Source organism: Canis lupus, chromosome 28 (genome assembly GCF_003254725.2).
Source record: "Canis lupus dingo isolate Sandy chromosome 28, ASM325472v2, whole genome shotgun sequence".
NCBI classification, from domain to species: domain Eukaryota; kingdom Metazoa; phylum Chordata; class Mammalia; order Carnivora; family Canidae; genus Canis; species Canis lupus.
In genome coordinates this window covers 17,140,231-17,155,947 of record NC_064270.1, presented here as the reverse complement: position 1 = coordinate 17,155,947, position 15,717 = coordinate 17,140,231, and the positions used below count along the sequence as shown (strand labels likewise).

Below are 15,717 nucleotides of genomic sequence, written 5' to 3'. Positions count from 1 at the left end.
TAGCAGAGTGTGACCTGAAAAGAAAATGTTTTAGAAAGCCAACAACAAAAATACTCAAATATTAGGCATAACTGTCTTGTCCCATTTTCAAAAGGCAAATGCAATTGACTTTCAGATGAGGGCTCCATGCCAACTCTAACTACCCTTGTAATGTCTGGCAACAATCAAGCTGGCCTAGCAGAAAGAGCTCAAAACAGACCTAAGAATTCCCCATCCTAGGGGAGTGCCAGAGAATTCCACAGAGTGAGGACTCCGTGGCCTACAGAAGACCTGAGGAAACAGTACAGAGCTCACTTGCTCCAAATAAACCTCCCCTGGCCACTGTGGACTCCCATGAACCCCCTCTTTAAGTGACTTGGTACACCACACACCCCTCACATCCAGGTAGACTTTGCCCTATACCCCCCTCCCTGGCCCCCAACTCTATCCCAGTGTCCTTGGCACCTAAAATACTTTGCTGAGCATACTTGCTTATATATCTGTCTCCCAGTCAGACTAGAATCTTCCAGAGGCAAGTACAAGGTTCGCTCATGCCAGGTCCCTTAGCACTTGACACCAAGTGTTCAATATCTGCTTATTTAATGAAAGAAAAGGAGAGAAGGACAGGAGGGGAAGTGATACATTATCATGCACTTGCCAGGGTCAGAAGCAACAGCTCAGCTCTGCCTTCAGCTTCTTGCTATTCAAGTGAGCACACCTTGTCTCCAAGCTACGTAAGAGTGCTTGGCTTCGGGTCCGTGTCTTTTAATCTGTAGAATCCCATCCTGTTCCCATAGTACTAGTCCAGCACTGGAAACATCATTGCCCATGCCCTTCTGTCTGGAAGACAGTGTCGCCAAGAGGGAGGCAGTGTAAACCCGTCGCCCAAGGCCAAGGCAGCACTGGGGCTGCATCTCCTCATTGTTACCAGGAGCACGCCGACCAGTGGCTTGCTAGGTCATGACTCTACAAGCTGAACATCTCTATGTCCCTGACCATTATGGTCCTACATCAAGTGCTAATAGATGCCTCATCACAGACTGGGTGTGTTGTGTCTGCCTAAACCTCAGTGGGAAACTTGCAGAATCCCGACTTATATATCTTTGTATTCCTAACACCTAATTAAGGCCTTGCTCCATATGGGGAAAGGAGAAATATTTCATGCTTCAATTACTGTGCTTGGTCCCTTAGACAAATTCTCTCATTTAGCCTCAGTGAGGAAGGGGCTCTTGCTACCCTCTATTTTACAGATGGGGAAACTGAGACTCAGAAAGTTTAAGTGTATGCTCAAGGCCACAGCTAACAAAGAGCAAATTACAGATCAAAACCTAGGCTTTCGGCTTCAAATTCTATGTTGCTTCCAGGGCACTATACTTTGTCTCCACAGTGGACACTCAATCAATGCTGGTTGAGTTAAGCTGCAGACCCAGAATGCTCTGAAACTGAATGCACTCACATACCAGGCTCCTCATAGCTTACTGCTGCTTGTTAAAATTATTCTTGGCTAACAAGAAATAATTAGAGTCTCTGGAGTATAGTCCACTAGAAATATGTCCTTGGGAATTAGAACATAAAACAAGCCTAAATAGGAATGTCTCTGCTGGTTGGTAAAGTTCATAAAATCATACAATCTCTGTGCTGAGAGGGATGCTGGAGATCATGGAGTTCATGTCCACACTTCACAGAGAGGTCACCTCAGGCACAGATGGACAATGACTCGTTCAAGGTCACACATCAAATCGCAGCCATGACAGGACCAGAATCCACGATGGTCCCTTCTTGCTCCCTCTGTGTTCTGGGATTCTGGTTCTGAATGTCCTGCCTGTTATTTCTCACTGCCCGCAGCCCCGAACCAAGGCTCACAGAAGGACCGTGGGCCAAACTTCTCTTTCTTGTCAGGTAATTGGGACTCATGGCCACAGATGGAAACTGCCACATCATCTCAGCATTTAATCACCCGCAAAAGCCATTTCCTGCCTCGTTTGCTCCACTGCCAGAAATATTATTCTTAAATAATCAATACACAGCAGACACCCCACGAGGGACAACACTGTCTTCCCCTTTCCTGGGGAAACAGTGAAATCAGTACAGGCCGCAGAATGAGACGGCGAGGCTGCTCAGCCTCTGAGGCATGGGGGTTAACAGTGTGACCTCACAAAATCGCACCATAAACTCCAGGGAGCCTCTGAGGACGAGGACAGCCTCCTCCCTGCTGTCATGGAAAGGGCTGGGACAGTCCTTTCAGTCCAAAGCAAAGGTGGCTCTCCCACTGAGAGCTGTGAGTGCGGGGGTAGCAAGAGGGGTAGCAGAGGACTGAGGGTGACTGTAAGGGCACCAAACAATTATTCACAGAGTTTATGCTTTCCCAGGAGGCATAGATCCCACCTTCTTCCAAAAGGATGGGAACTGGCTTGCGAAATGAAACACAACATAGAATATTATCCTTTATAAAGCAAAACTCAAAATTCTAAACAAAAAACACTTCAAGGGACACATGGGTGACTCAGTAGTTGAGTGTCTGCCTTCAGCTCAGGTCGTGATCCTGGGGTCCTGGGATCGAGTCCCACATCAGGCTTCTCACAGAGAGCCTGCTTCTCCCTCTGCCTCTCTCTGTGTCTCTCATGAATAAGTAAATAAAATCTTTTTAAAAAATTTTTCAAAAGGAGCAGAGAACAAGTATTTCCAGTTCTTGACGACACTCAGATAATCGAGAGATGGAGGAAATTATCAGAATCTGGTTTGTGTGACTTGAACCAGCAAGGCCTGCAGTTTGAGCGGCTCTTCTCACTTATTTCTCAAATCCATCTCGATATCCCCATGTGAAAAGTGAGGAAGCTGAAGCCCCGAGAGGCTAAAGACCTTGATGGGCAACACGCAGCTTGTGCCTGGCTCCCAAATCTGAGCTTTTCCTTCCCGCCTCTGCTTCCCGCTCAGTAGACCCAGCCCTGGATCAGCTGGCAGGGATGTGCTGGTAAATGTTTAAACACCAGCTCGCTGAAAGAAAAAAATAAAAGAGCCCTGATTTATAGCATTCACCAATTTCCATAGTGTAAATATTGTCATCATGGCCAATTTCAAGCAACTCATGTGCATTACCCAGTTCAAAAACATTCCTGAAAATCTATCAGTCAGTTCTCAAAGTCACTAGGCGTCAGCACGCCGCTGCCGGGGAGGACTCGGAGGCTTCTCAGGGCAGCAGCCTGATGTACCGCAGGACAATGGCACGACGGCATGAAGGGCCAGGCCTCAGCCGCCCTGAGGGATCTGACCCCCTGCCAGCCACCTCTCCAGTCTCCTGACCTCCTCTGCAAGCCTCAGGGCTCACACCTATGCTTTTCCACTGCTTGGATACCTATTCCTTCATTTCTCACCCTAAACGTTGCTTCTCTAGGGAAGTCTTTGCTGAGGTTAGGGCTCTCTGTAAGAAACTCCAACGACAAGGCTGAAATTACAGCAATTCATTATTATGCTGATGTGTCCATCCTCTGTCCAGGAATCCCAGGGACATTTACAGGGTCGGGGGCCAAGCACCCATTCCATGAGTCAGACCCACCTGCTTTCACACACAGAGGGGCTCCCATTCCTCAGGTGAGCTATATTTATTAGTTAACCGCATCCACACAGCATCTGAGGAACAGGAAATCTTGGAATTGGAAGGCAGGTCATCTAATACACCTCCTCAAATCTAAAGGTGCACAGAATCCCAGGACAGTGCTAAATGCAAATTGCAGTTCAGGATATCAGAAGTCCTTAGACTCTGCCTTATATCAAGCTCCCCGGTGACGCTAATGCTGCTGATCTTTGGGCCACACAGTGAGCAGCAAAGCTCTCACAGATCTGCACCGTCCAGTATGATACCCATGCAAGTACTGTGGCTGCACAGCACCTGGCTCCTGGCCAGTCCCGAGTCAGACGGGCAGCAAGTACAAACTCTGCACCAGATTTCAAAGGCTTTGTAGAAAAATGGACACAAAATACTGCATTAATAATTTTACGTACTGAAATAACAATATTTTGAGTATACTAGGTTAAGTAAAATAAATCATGAAAAATAATTTCATGGGATTTTTTTTTTTTACTTTTTAAAACACAGTTACTAGAAAATTTTAAATTTCCTATGGTGCTTATGCTGTATTTCTACTAGACAGTTACTACAGGACAGCGCTGTCCTAGATCTTACTGTGAAACACAGTAAACCCCACAAAAGCAGCATTCCCACAGAGTCCCATGGACCTGTACCGCAGCCTCATCATAGGAGTCCTCGCTCCTCTTACACACAGTGAGGACCCACACTCAACTCCAGAAACGCTGAGTTCATCAAAATCAAATACATTCCTTCTCTATCAGATTTCTCAGAACTTTTATCTGGCTCCTGCCCCCTGTGAACTTCCAACAAAAGCTATAGTATACTTTGGGGTTTCCCAAACTCCTCTGACCACTCTAAGCAGCAAACTGCCCTAGACTCGCTTTTTTAGGCAAATCCCTACATCCCAATCCAAGCTTGCTAAATTGGGAGTTTCTGGGGGTGAGGTCCTGGAATCTCATTTTGTTAATGATCAGATGATTCTGATGAAGTTTTCTTAGAACCACTCAAAGTATTCTTTAACTGCTGCTTGAATACCCCTCATAGTAAAGAGCTCATCACTTCATAAGGCAGCCTGTTTCACTCCTGGGCAGCTAACACTGTTGTTACAGCTGTTACCCACTGGTAATATTATATCACCATCATCATTACCCTAAATGGCCCCAAAAGAAGAGTTACATGACCAAAGGTCATAACTTGTAAGATCAAGTTGGGACTTAGGGCTTGCCAAGCCAAATCCTTCGTTTTACAGCTAAGGAGCTGTAAACACACGAAACAGCAAGTCATACTCAAGGTCATACATGCAGATAGAAGTAGACATCAGTCTCCAAATTAGTGCTTACTCCCAACAGCCCTGCCTTAGACCTTGGCAGCAAAATGCCTCTCTGGCTCTGACTAGACATCCTGAACCACCCAGAGGCCAGGTATCAATTCCTGGTGGGCATCCATTGCTCTAACAAGACATCCTGAAGACTCTTCCCATCCCCTCTAAGTACCAGAATGAGACCCTGGTAATTCCTGCTAGCCTCTTCCATCTAACACTGAATTTTGCACCAGGGCCCCAGTTCCTAGCAGGCATCTCACTCACCTGGGCACAGTCCCCAGAGCTAGGACAGTGGCTGACCTCACTCCAAAGAGTGGGAATGTCCACTGTGACATGCCAAATACCTCACCAGATACTTATGTTCTAAAAGAGTTCCCCCCCCCAAAAAAAAAGAGTTCCCAGAAATGGAAACAGCCAGCAGCACCCCTATGGGCACAGTGCCTGGGGCAGCCTCTAGACCCAACCTCTGTGAACACGGCTTCACCCTGGCTTTTCCTCTGGCTGTAAGCTAATAGAAGCCCAAGAAGTGGGCAGCCCGGGTGGCTCAGCGGTTTAGCGCAGCCTTCAGCCCAGGGCCTGATCCTGGAGACCCAGGATTGAGTCCCTCGTCAGGCTTCCTGCATGGAGCCTGCTTCTCCCTCTGCCTGTGTCTCTGCCTCCCTCTCTCTCACTCTCTCTCTCTCTCTCTGTGTGTGTGTGTCTCTCATGAATAAATAAACAAAATCTTAAAAAAAAAAAAAAAAAAGAAACGCAAGAGGCAGCAGTCTGGAAGCCCCCTGGGGGTGCCTCACTTCCCCCCGCCCTGCCTTCTCCCTGGGGAGTTATGAGGAACAGACCCACTGTCTGTGATTCCCTCACACATACATCCCTTTCTTAGGTATAAGTAAACTGGTGGTTCTTTGACCCTCTTTCCTGACTCTCATGAAAACTAGGGAGGCAGGAGATTTGGGAGACAGAGGTTTCGGGTGAGGAAACAGCAGCAGAGAAAGAGCAGAGTGAAGCCTGACACCAATCTACGCAGGGAGGGTGCTCAAGGGTGGAGCTACTGTCTCTGGCCACTTGGATTCCATCACAGAGGGAGGAGGACTCTGTGAGTGGCCCTGGCCCCCACACTGCCTCCCATGTCCAGGCCCTTGCACACTTGTCCGCACGCTCTGCGCTCTCAGCGTGCCTCCAACGTCAGGTCACTCCAGGGTCACTCGGGAGGAGGAAGGCCCTAATTAGGCAGAGAAGCAGATGATTCTTACATAGAAAATTGGGCTGGAGGGGAGCGAGGGGTGACTCGTGAAGCTCCTGAATAGCAAATTCTCCATCAGGAGAAGCATCGAATGACTAATAAGCACCAGGGAGAAGGAAACTTCACCATCGCCTTCGAGCGCCTCGGTGGCTTATTATAGGTGCTCTGCGTGGTGGCCATGGATACCACACTGTCGAGGAAAACAAAAACTCAGATTAGCAAAATGACAGGGCTTTTTTCTTTTCTATGGATCAAGAGTTCCCGCTCCTCCACCCACTTCTCCTGGCCCCATCTCAAGCACAACCTCTTGTCAAATATTCCTTGCACGATAGAACGCAATTTACACAGAGAAAAAGTAGAGGCCTGGTGGGGTTTTTTAATATAACGAATTCTCAGATTTCTCAAAAAGATGCCTGTTCACCACCTCCTCACTCCTGAACGCCAATCGATGTGCCTACTTATCTCCTCCTGAAGGAGGAAGCATGCCTACACCAAATGATTCTCAAACTTTTGTGCACAGAAGAATCGCCCGAGAGTTCACAAAACAGCAGCTTCCTAGGCTCCTTCCGTACAAATTCTGATTCTGCACATCTACTTTGGAGCTCAGGAAACCGTCCTTAGAACAAGTCAGGCACACCTGGAGAAGCTCTGCTTTAACAGTTTTAAATGACCCAAGTCACAAGAATGTATGTAGAAGTTTCTTTTTAGAAAATATTTGATTCAAAGGGCTCCCGGGTGGCTCAGTCAGTTAAGTGTCTGCCTTCAGCTCAGTTCATGATCCCGGGGTCCTGGGATCCAGCCCCACTTCAGACTTCCTGCTTAGTGCGGGGTCTGCTTCTCCCTCTCCCTCTCCCCTGCTCCCTTCGTCTTCTCTCTCTCTAACCCCCAAATAAATAAATAAATAAATAAATAAATAAATAAATAAATACTTTTTTAAAAAAGGAAGAAAATACTTGACTCAAGTGCTAATTCTGCTCTATCCATTTAAACCCCTGGGTTCTCCTTCCCTCCATCTATCCTGTCCTAGAAAGCCATGGGCTTTGATGACACTTCACCTGTAGTAAAAACTATTTGGTGAGTGGCACCTACCGGCCATCTTTTATATTATAGCCAAGCTCTAAAGGACTTGTAAATCCTAAAGAATCAAAGGGAAGAGGGGAGGGCCACAGTTCTAAAGAATGTGGAGACAATTTGCTTTCAGAGTAGAACCCAAGGGCTTGCCACAATCAAGTCCTCTACAGTCAGCATTACAAAAAGTTATTATTTCTACAGGCCTGGAAACCAGGGTTGCACCCGTGTCCTAAGGTGAAATTTCATTTAGCATAGAGGCTAGAGATCCCAGGGCTACTTAGAGCTTTTCATTTACTCAGTGATTCAGAAAACAAACCTTGCCACTTTCTTGGGAAGGTCATATTCTCAGCTGCTCCAGCACAGATTAGTTGTACCAACCCTGACCACAAACTGAACAAGTATTTACTGACCATCTTCTCTATGGAAAGATGGGCTGATTCAGAACAAGTCATAGAACCAGGTCTTGGAGGGCTTGTACTTGAGCTGGGAAAGTAAGACATTGAAAATCGGAACCAGGGATCGCTGGGTGGCTCAGCGGTTCAGTGCCTGCCTTCGGCTCAGAACTCCATGATCCTGCATGGAGCCTGCTTCTCCCTCTGCCTGTCTCTGTCTCTCTCTCTCTCTCTCTCTCTCTCTCTCTCTGTATCTCTAATGAATAAATAAATATAATCTTAAAAAAAAAAAAGAAAATCAGAACCACATTCAATGGGGAGTGAGGAAGACTGGACATGAAGCTATCCACCAAAAAAACTGGAGGAATATAAACCTAAAGAATGGCCACTTTTCTATCTTTCCTCTAAACCCAGAAAAACTAGAAATCTGACATCTATTACTTAAGCAATAATGAGTCTTACCCACCATAATGTAGTACTGGCAATATTTACATTAAATTAAACCCCAGAGGCAGTCATGGTAGACAAAATGATGGAAGAACACATCACCGAAGACCAATATGCACATATGGGGTGGAGACAGGAAGGAGGTATCACTCAAGCTATAAGGAAGAGTTATGCTCTTTATGTATTATGTATTATGGCCCCGCATCTCCTTGAGCCCAAGGGGTAGCATTTGCTCCTCTTTTCACTTATGACTTACCCAAATCCTCTTTGTCATGGGCCTTATGCCAGCAGCAAGAGAAAGCCAAGGTGAAGGCCCAACTTGCCACCAGGTTGGAAGTCAGCCTCCTCCAACCATCAGCAGTATGAAGGCCCCTTCCTTTAATAAGTCATCTGTCCACAGTTCATCTACCAACTGTATGTCCAGCACTGTGTCTGTGCTTAAGATGCAAGACACAGCCCCTACACCTCCCACAGAGCCCACACAGGACACAGAAAGTAAATAAACCCTGTGAATGCAATGTACCAGGAGAAAGGTATGCAAGGATGCCACTTGACTCACTTCCCACAATGCTCCCCTCATTCGACACAGGGGAGTTGAGGTGGAGCTGCAGCACCAGGAGAAGGAGGCAAATATCAACCACATCTGGTGAAGGCTTCCACTCCATCAGTTCTCATGACCCACCTTCTCAATTCCTCTCATGTATACCACAGCAATCAGACCACAGCTTCACCATCTTGGTTTTCTCTAGACTGATTTTATAGCTTCAATGGGTCCACCCCAGACTCGGTCTCCCTCCCATTCTGACTTTCCCCCGGGTCATTTCTCCTGAAAGCAGCAGGATAATATCAGGGTCAAAGAGAAGAGCTGCTTCCAGATACTATAGAAGATAAGGAATTCTACAGGAAACAGAGCAAATCTTTACCATCTCTGGCTCCAAAAGGCAGGTTGGTGGCTATGGATACCAGGATGTCCTCCACCTCAGGCCTAGATGAGGTAGTACATGCAATGGTTGAAAGCACAGACTCTGTAGCCAGACACCCTGGGTGAGAACCCCAGCTCTGATACTGACTAGCTAGGTCAACAATGTCTGTAACTTCTCAGGGGCTTGGTCTCCTCATCTGTGAAACAGTACCTGACTCAAAATGTTACTATGAAAATTAAATGAGTTAATATTTATAATGTACTTCAAATTATACCTGAAAGAGAGCAAGAGCCTTGGAAATTCGTGTTAAATAGAATAATTATTATTTTTTCCTACCAAACACCATATATGAAAGTCATCTAGATTCTATGCCAAATTAGGTCACAACTCCCAGCCTATGCCAACACTGTTGAAACACTACACACACTGTGCAGAGGACCAGCTGTAAGAGGGAAGCAACACTGACTTCCTGCCTACTTATACCAGCCACTGGTGTGACTATTTTCATATACATTATACATCACTTAATCTCTCAGAAACTCTGGGATGTCAAAATCCTTAGCTCTAATTTTACAGGTAGGGAAGCAGAGGTTCAGAAATTTCTCAGACCTGGTTAGGAAGCAGAGACCAGCTCCATGACAATAAAGATCTAGAAATGTCCATAAACCTCTTAAATTCTTCATGTTGGTATTTGTCTGTTTCCACAGAAAGATTAGGAATTGAGCTCTAAAGGAAATGGGGTTTACAAGGAAGATTGGAGCTGGGGAGACATCCCTCCTCTCTGTTCAGATCTGTGGAGAGATGAATCACATCTCAGAGGTTGATTTTGTGTGTGTGTGTGTGTGTGCATGTGCACACGTGCGTGTGTGTGTATCTGAGGTAGAGTGGAAAAAACAGGGTTTCATGGCACCAGAAGAAAGGTAAAGTTAGGGGGCTAACATGGACCTAGAAAAAGGTTCTAGACCCTAATGAGAGTAGTTTCTGGCAGGCTCTGATTCTTGGTAGAGATTCAAACCTAAGTCAATATGGTTCTAATGACCATCCCACCACTTCTCCTATCTTCTGTCAAAAGCAGACATCAATAATCGATCACAGCACTCATGCCTTCAGGTCTGGAAGCAGTCCCAGCCTTCAGACTCCAGGAAGCCCTGCCAATCAACCAGAGTTGACTGCTAGATAAAATCTATTTTCCATCCGTTCTCTTCACCATGCTGTCAAAAGGAGATTAAGAAGCTCCCAGTCTTCAGAGGATGTGGAATCTACTTAAGGAATGATTGGGACACAGGAAACAAGTGATAATATATATTCTTAGAGTTCGCTGTGTGAATCTTAGTTAAGAATTCTGAAAAAAAAAATCAATGGATTAGGCAATGCAGTACAACTAACTATTCAGACACTAATAATTCATTGCTTTCTTAGCTTAAACTTCTAGAATATTTTGATTTATAAATTACCATCACTTGACTCTCACAACCACCTCACCAGGGAGGCAGGCACCGTATAATATCCAAAGTATAAAACCCTTATTAGTTTTAGTGGTTTGTCAGCTTTTTAGGTAGACAATCACCTTTGCAAATAATTTCCTTTGCAATTCTCATCCCCCTCATTTTTTTCTTCCTATTGTTGCATCAGCCAGAACCTCAGAGTCTTGCTGTTCAGTGTGCGGTCTGTGAAGCAGCAGCACTGGTATCACTGGAAGCTGGCTGAAAATGCAGAATCTTAGGCTGCCACCTCAAGACCCCTCGGAATCTGCATTGTAACAGAAGCCCCAGGTGATGTACAGATACAATAAAGTTTGAGAAACACTGCTCTACTACCTGTTGAGAAATAAGAATATGAAAAAGTATCTTGATTTTTGTGCTGATTATAATGAGAATGTGTCTCTTTCTTCAACATTATTTATGATGCTTATTACAAGTTTTTGATGGATCTCCTATGTCAGGTAAAGCAGAAAATTCTACGTGAATGCTAATGACTATGAAAAAAGTAAAGGTCTAGAGAAGTTAGCATCTGCCACAATATCACCCAGCTTGTAAGTAACAGATCAAGTACAGAAGTCCAGGCTTGTGCTGCCCTAATGCTGACCGGCCACCATAGGTAAAGATGAGCTGAGAAAATTGTCCATGCCTAGCAGGAGGCTCCCAGCCAACACATATCTGATGGATGGATGGATGGATGGATGGATGGATGGATGGATGGATGAATTTCACTGTACTTTGCTGAGGTTCCCACCATCAACACATACCAGTGAATGAACGAATGAATGTCATTATACTTCATTTTATATAAGAGGTTTGTTTCTGCAGAGCTGAATGAACATTAAATTTTAGATCCCTGAATATTTGTGAACCACATGATTCAGTGTGCAAGAAGAAATCTCTATTTTAAGGTACTCTGCATTAAATCCCTTCACAAAGAGAGGGGGGAAGCGCTTCATGAAAATACACTCTCCTTGATAGATTTTAATCAACAAATGTTGATTGGGCACAGCTGTGTGACTATAACTGTCTTTAGTTCTAATAAGGATTCAGGAGACATAAGACAGTAGCTTTCATATTTAGCATACACCAGAATCACCTGGGGGTTTATGAAACCACAGATTGCAGATCTAACCCTCTTTCTCCAAGTCTCTCATCTGGTAGGTCTGGGGTAGGGACCAAAATTTAGCATTTCTAACAAATCCCAGGATAATGTGTCCAAGGATCAGACTTTGTGAATAACTGGCTTAAAAATATCCTCCCTGAATCTAGGACCATGGTTCTTGCTCAGCTGTACATCTGAATTACCTGGGAAGCTTTTAAAAGTACTGATGTCTGGTTCCTCCCAACGACCAGGTGAATCAGAATCTCTGGAAGTGGAGCTGGGCAATGGAATTTTTCATTGGTTCCCTGGGTGTTTCTAATGTGAAGTCAGAGCTGTGCACCACTGATCCTTAGAGTGTAAGTGGGAAGGTAAGAGAGAGATGCAAGAGAGGTCCCAGGACATCAGGTGCCAGAAGCAGCCGACACCACTAGCTGGAGAAAGCCAATTGTGCACACCTCTTCCCAACTTTGGATTGAGTCACATCACATCATTGGCTGGAAACTAACCTCTGCAGGGGTATTTACACTATAGAAATTGGCAAGTGCTGTAAATCAGGGTCTCCGTACCCCCTCCCGCCTCCCTAGAGAGCCAGTTCTTAAACATATACCAGCACACCACTGATAAGAAGGTAGATGTGATAGGTACCAAATGAACAGTCAGGTAACAAATAATAGAAAGATGAGAAGATGAAGAAATGCCATTGGGCTGGAGTGGTCATGGAAAACTTCATGGACGTGGTGAGGCCAGGAGTGGGCCACAAAGGACCTGATAGGATCTGTGTGGAAAGAAGGCCATCCGCCTGAGGAGGAAAATAGGGGTTTATGTTTAGAGGTGGGACAGGGCAAGGTGCTTCTGGGCAGATTCTTGTTGCAGAAAAGTATTTCTCTGAAAATCTGACTTTAGAAATTTAGAATTTCATAGGATGGGTTTCCATAGAAAAGTGCATACCTGCAGTCTAGAATCATAGATTGGCCACACTTTCTGCAAGGATCATTAAGACAGAAGCAGGCTACAGAGTAATTACCCAGCACTACCAGTGCTTCCTGGAGACCTCCTGACTTCGTACCAGTCAACAGCTTGCATGGTGCCTGAGAAGCGCTCTCCACATTCTCCTGTTGATGATACCAATCTATTTGATCCCATGCACCTCCTCGCAGAAGCCTTTAGGGGGAAAATCTGTAGCTTCAAAATCTTGAGCTCATTCTCAAGGGGAGATGGAACCATCACTATCCATTCAGGATCCCGGAGCTTCTGTAAGACGCAGATGCATCTCAGTTTATTGGAAAACCAAGATGTCAGAATGAGAAAAAAAGAAAGTTGGCATTGGAGTGGAAGAGCTTCAACTCTCCCTCCCTCCCCCTAGAGGTCAAAGAGAGGCATGCAGGAGCCACCTCTGGCATGCTTCCTGGACTCTCGGAACTTTTGCCCTGGAAACTTTCCACTCCTGTGTCTGGGGAGGGAAGAGGCGAGAAAAAGAAAGATAGCCATGAATATTTCATGCAGTGCCTCTGCTGACTTTTTAGTTCCCTGAACACCCATTAAAGTGCCACTATAATAATGTCATTGTTTGCTCGTCATTTCCTACCTGGCTCTTCGGGAGGAAAAAAAACCCAGAAATAATCATTCCTTGCTCTGATTGGGAGGTCACAGAAAATCACCTACCACTTGTACGAAGGTTTTTGAAGATCAAAAGGCTAAACAATCACATTTTCATTTATTTGGCATCATTCAAGGAGGTAGACTTCCATAGACGTACATTTTCCAGATAAATGAAGCTTACCCTTCAGTGCCGGATTTGTTTTTGAATTTGAACCATTTCAAATGGAAATTATTCTCGAATGGTACTCACTCCCCTATTTTCTTAGACAAAATACATGGAGCAAAATGTAATCTTTTTTGTAGTACTTCAGAATGCTCATTGTGAACAGCCTGCATTTTTACCATGCTGGAATACACAGTGTCTCAGCTTATTGTGATGCGTGGGGCTGCTTGCCCTGAATTAATAGCCTCACACGGATGAGCATTCTGGATTCGTAGTTCCGCTTCTTTTTTTTTTCTTCACACCTGTCCACTTTCTTGCAGCCAGTCTCCCACCGTCACGTCATGCCCACATCCCGCTGTTTGTCTCTGGTGTCCATTCCCCACCCCACTTGCTTCCCAATTATAATTTGTTGCTCTAAATTTGCTGGGACTTGGGAAATTTTAACAACCAACATCATTATAAAAGTATGTAGAAAGAGAATTAATAGGCTCTGAACAAGGGCCACAGGCAGTGTCTGCTAAGGAAACTGCATGACCTTGAGCACATTAAAACTCTCAATATCTTGCCTTCGCATCTCTGAGCCATATTTATTTATTTATTATCTCTTGATGCATCCTGGACAGCAGAGTTTGCGTGAGAAGCAACCTTGAATAAATGTACTAGTGACTTCTAGCATTTAGTGATTTTTTTAATTAGAATGTGTACATATAGATATTTATGGCTGCTGTTGAATACATATTTTATTTATTTATTTATTTATTTATTTATTTATTTATTTATTTATTTATTTATTTAATTTATCACTGACTGTGTGCTGGGTTGCTCCGGGGACAAAGTTTATGAAATCCTTTATATAGTCAGTTCAGTCTGGCAGGGAAGTAAAGCTCACACAACCCCAGTCCTGCTCATGTCTTCAACCCCCTCTCCTGCTGAGCTGCCATTCTCCAATCACTCTGGCAAGAGTGTGCTGGGACCACTCTGGGGTTGGCCTTGGCATTCCCCCCAACCCAGGACTTACCCTGCAGATCTCTGCATGGATGGCTCCTTCTGCTCTTTCAGGTTTCAGCTCAGCTATTCCCCCTTTGAGAAGCCTCCTTAAACTTCCCTATGTCCAAGGCTCCCCACCCCCTTCTACTGCATTACTTTGGTTTATTTTCTTTATACCACCCTCTGCAATCTAACACTATTCTGATCCACTCACATACTTATCATCTACTTGCCCCACTGCTGATTAGCTACCTGAGCACAAGGGCCTTCTCTGTGTCAGCCACCAGCCCAGACTCCCCAGGATAGCGCCAGGTCCTCTGTGGAGCACCTGCTGAACTGGGAAAGCAGAACTAATGGTTAGAACACAAAGCAAGTTACCAGGAGGGAAGAGAGAAAACACCCAAGCCTGGGAGTAGGAAATATCTCAAGAAGGTGAGCTCTGAGCTGGATCTCACCAAGTGCCTCTAGCACATGAGCAAGGAAAGTCCAATGGTATTCCAAATAAAAGGTCACATACAACAGACCAAAAATATATATGAAAAAAACCTCAACACAAAATCTCAGCCTAATGATTTATTGTCCAAGAATCCCCACATAAGAGAAGCCCCTCCACCATCCCTGCCCTCCTCAGGCAATGATTTCCGACCCTACAAATCTGAGAGAGTGCTCTCACTCTGTTTGGAGCCTGCGTTAATTTCTAGGGCTACTGTAAACAGGGTACCTTAGACAACAAAAAATTTTTGTATCAGAGTTCTAGGGGTTGGAATCTAAGATCAAGATATGGACAGGTTGGCCCCCTCTAAGGGCTTTGAGAGAGAATCTGCTCCATGCCTCTCCCATAGTGTCTGCTGGTTTGCTGGCAATCTTCGGTGTTTCTTGGCTGGTGGATGCATCACCTTGATCTCCATCTATATCCATTTCCCTTTAATGGAGATCCTAGTCATATTGTTTTAGGGGCCCATCCAACTCCAATATGAACTCAACTAATCATATCTGCAATAATCAGATTTCCAAATAAGGCCACATTCTGAGGTCCTGGGCATTAGGACTTCAACATATGAATATTAAGAGGACACACCTCAATTCATAACAGAGCTTCAGATTTAAAATCAGTTTCCCCTGGGGCACCTGGCTGGCTCAGTCAGAGGAGCATGTGACTCTTGATCTTGGGGTCATGAGTTCAAGTCCCATATGAGGTGCAGAGATTACTTAAAAATAAACTTTTAAAAAAGATAAAAATAAAATCAGTTTCCCTAGCAGGAGCTGCCTCAGCAAGGCAAAGGCATGTCAGGGATCAACCTGGGAAACTCGTGGAGGAAGACTGGCCTTCTCAGGCCACTAAGTGGGTTATACAAAAAGAAGAGGCCCCCCTGCCCAGGTTTATGAAGCAGCCTGGGAGAAGAATCATAAGAGGGCTGGGAGATCGACT

The 15,717-nt window shown here is 45.0% G+C and overlaps 1 protein-coding gene and 1 long non-coding RNA gene across 2 annotated transcripts in view; both read right to left on the bottom strand.

Annotated features, from left to right (window-relative positions):
• Positions 1–15,717, bottom strand: part of SORCS3 (sortilin related VPS10 domain containing receptor 3) — a 581,582-nt gene that overhangs the window by 468,909 nt on the left and 96,956 nt on the right. The window lies entirely within an intron of this gene.
• Positions 12,574–15,717, bottom strand: part of LOC112672301 (uncharacterized) — a 79,102-nt gene continuing 75,958 nt past the window's right edge. Inside the window, exons 3-4 of the long non-coding RNA XR_007406759.1 lie at positions 14,541–14,624; positions 12,574–12,989 (exon numbers count right to left, since the gene is read on the bottom strand). This is a non-coding gene — a long non-coding RNA (uncharacterized LOC112672301). The remainder of the gene's footprint in view (positions 12,990–14,540; positions 14,625–15,717) is intronic.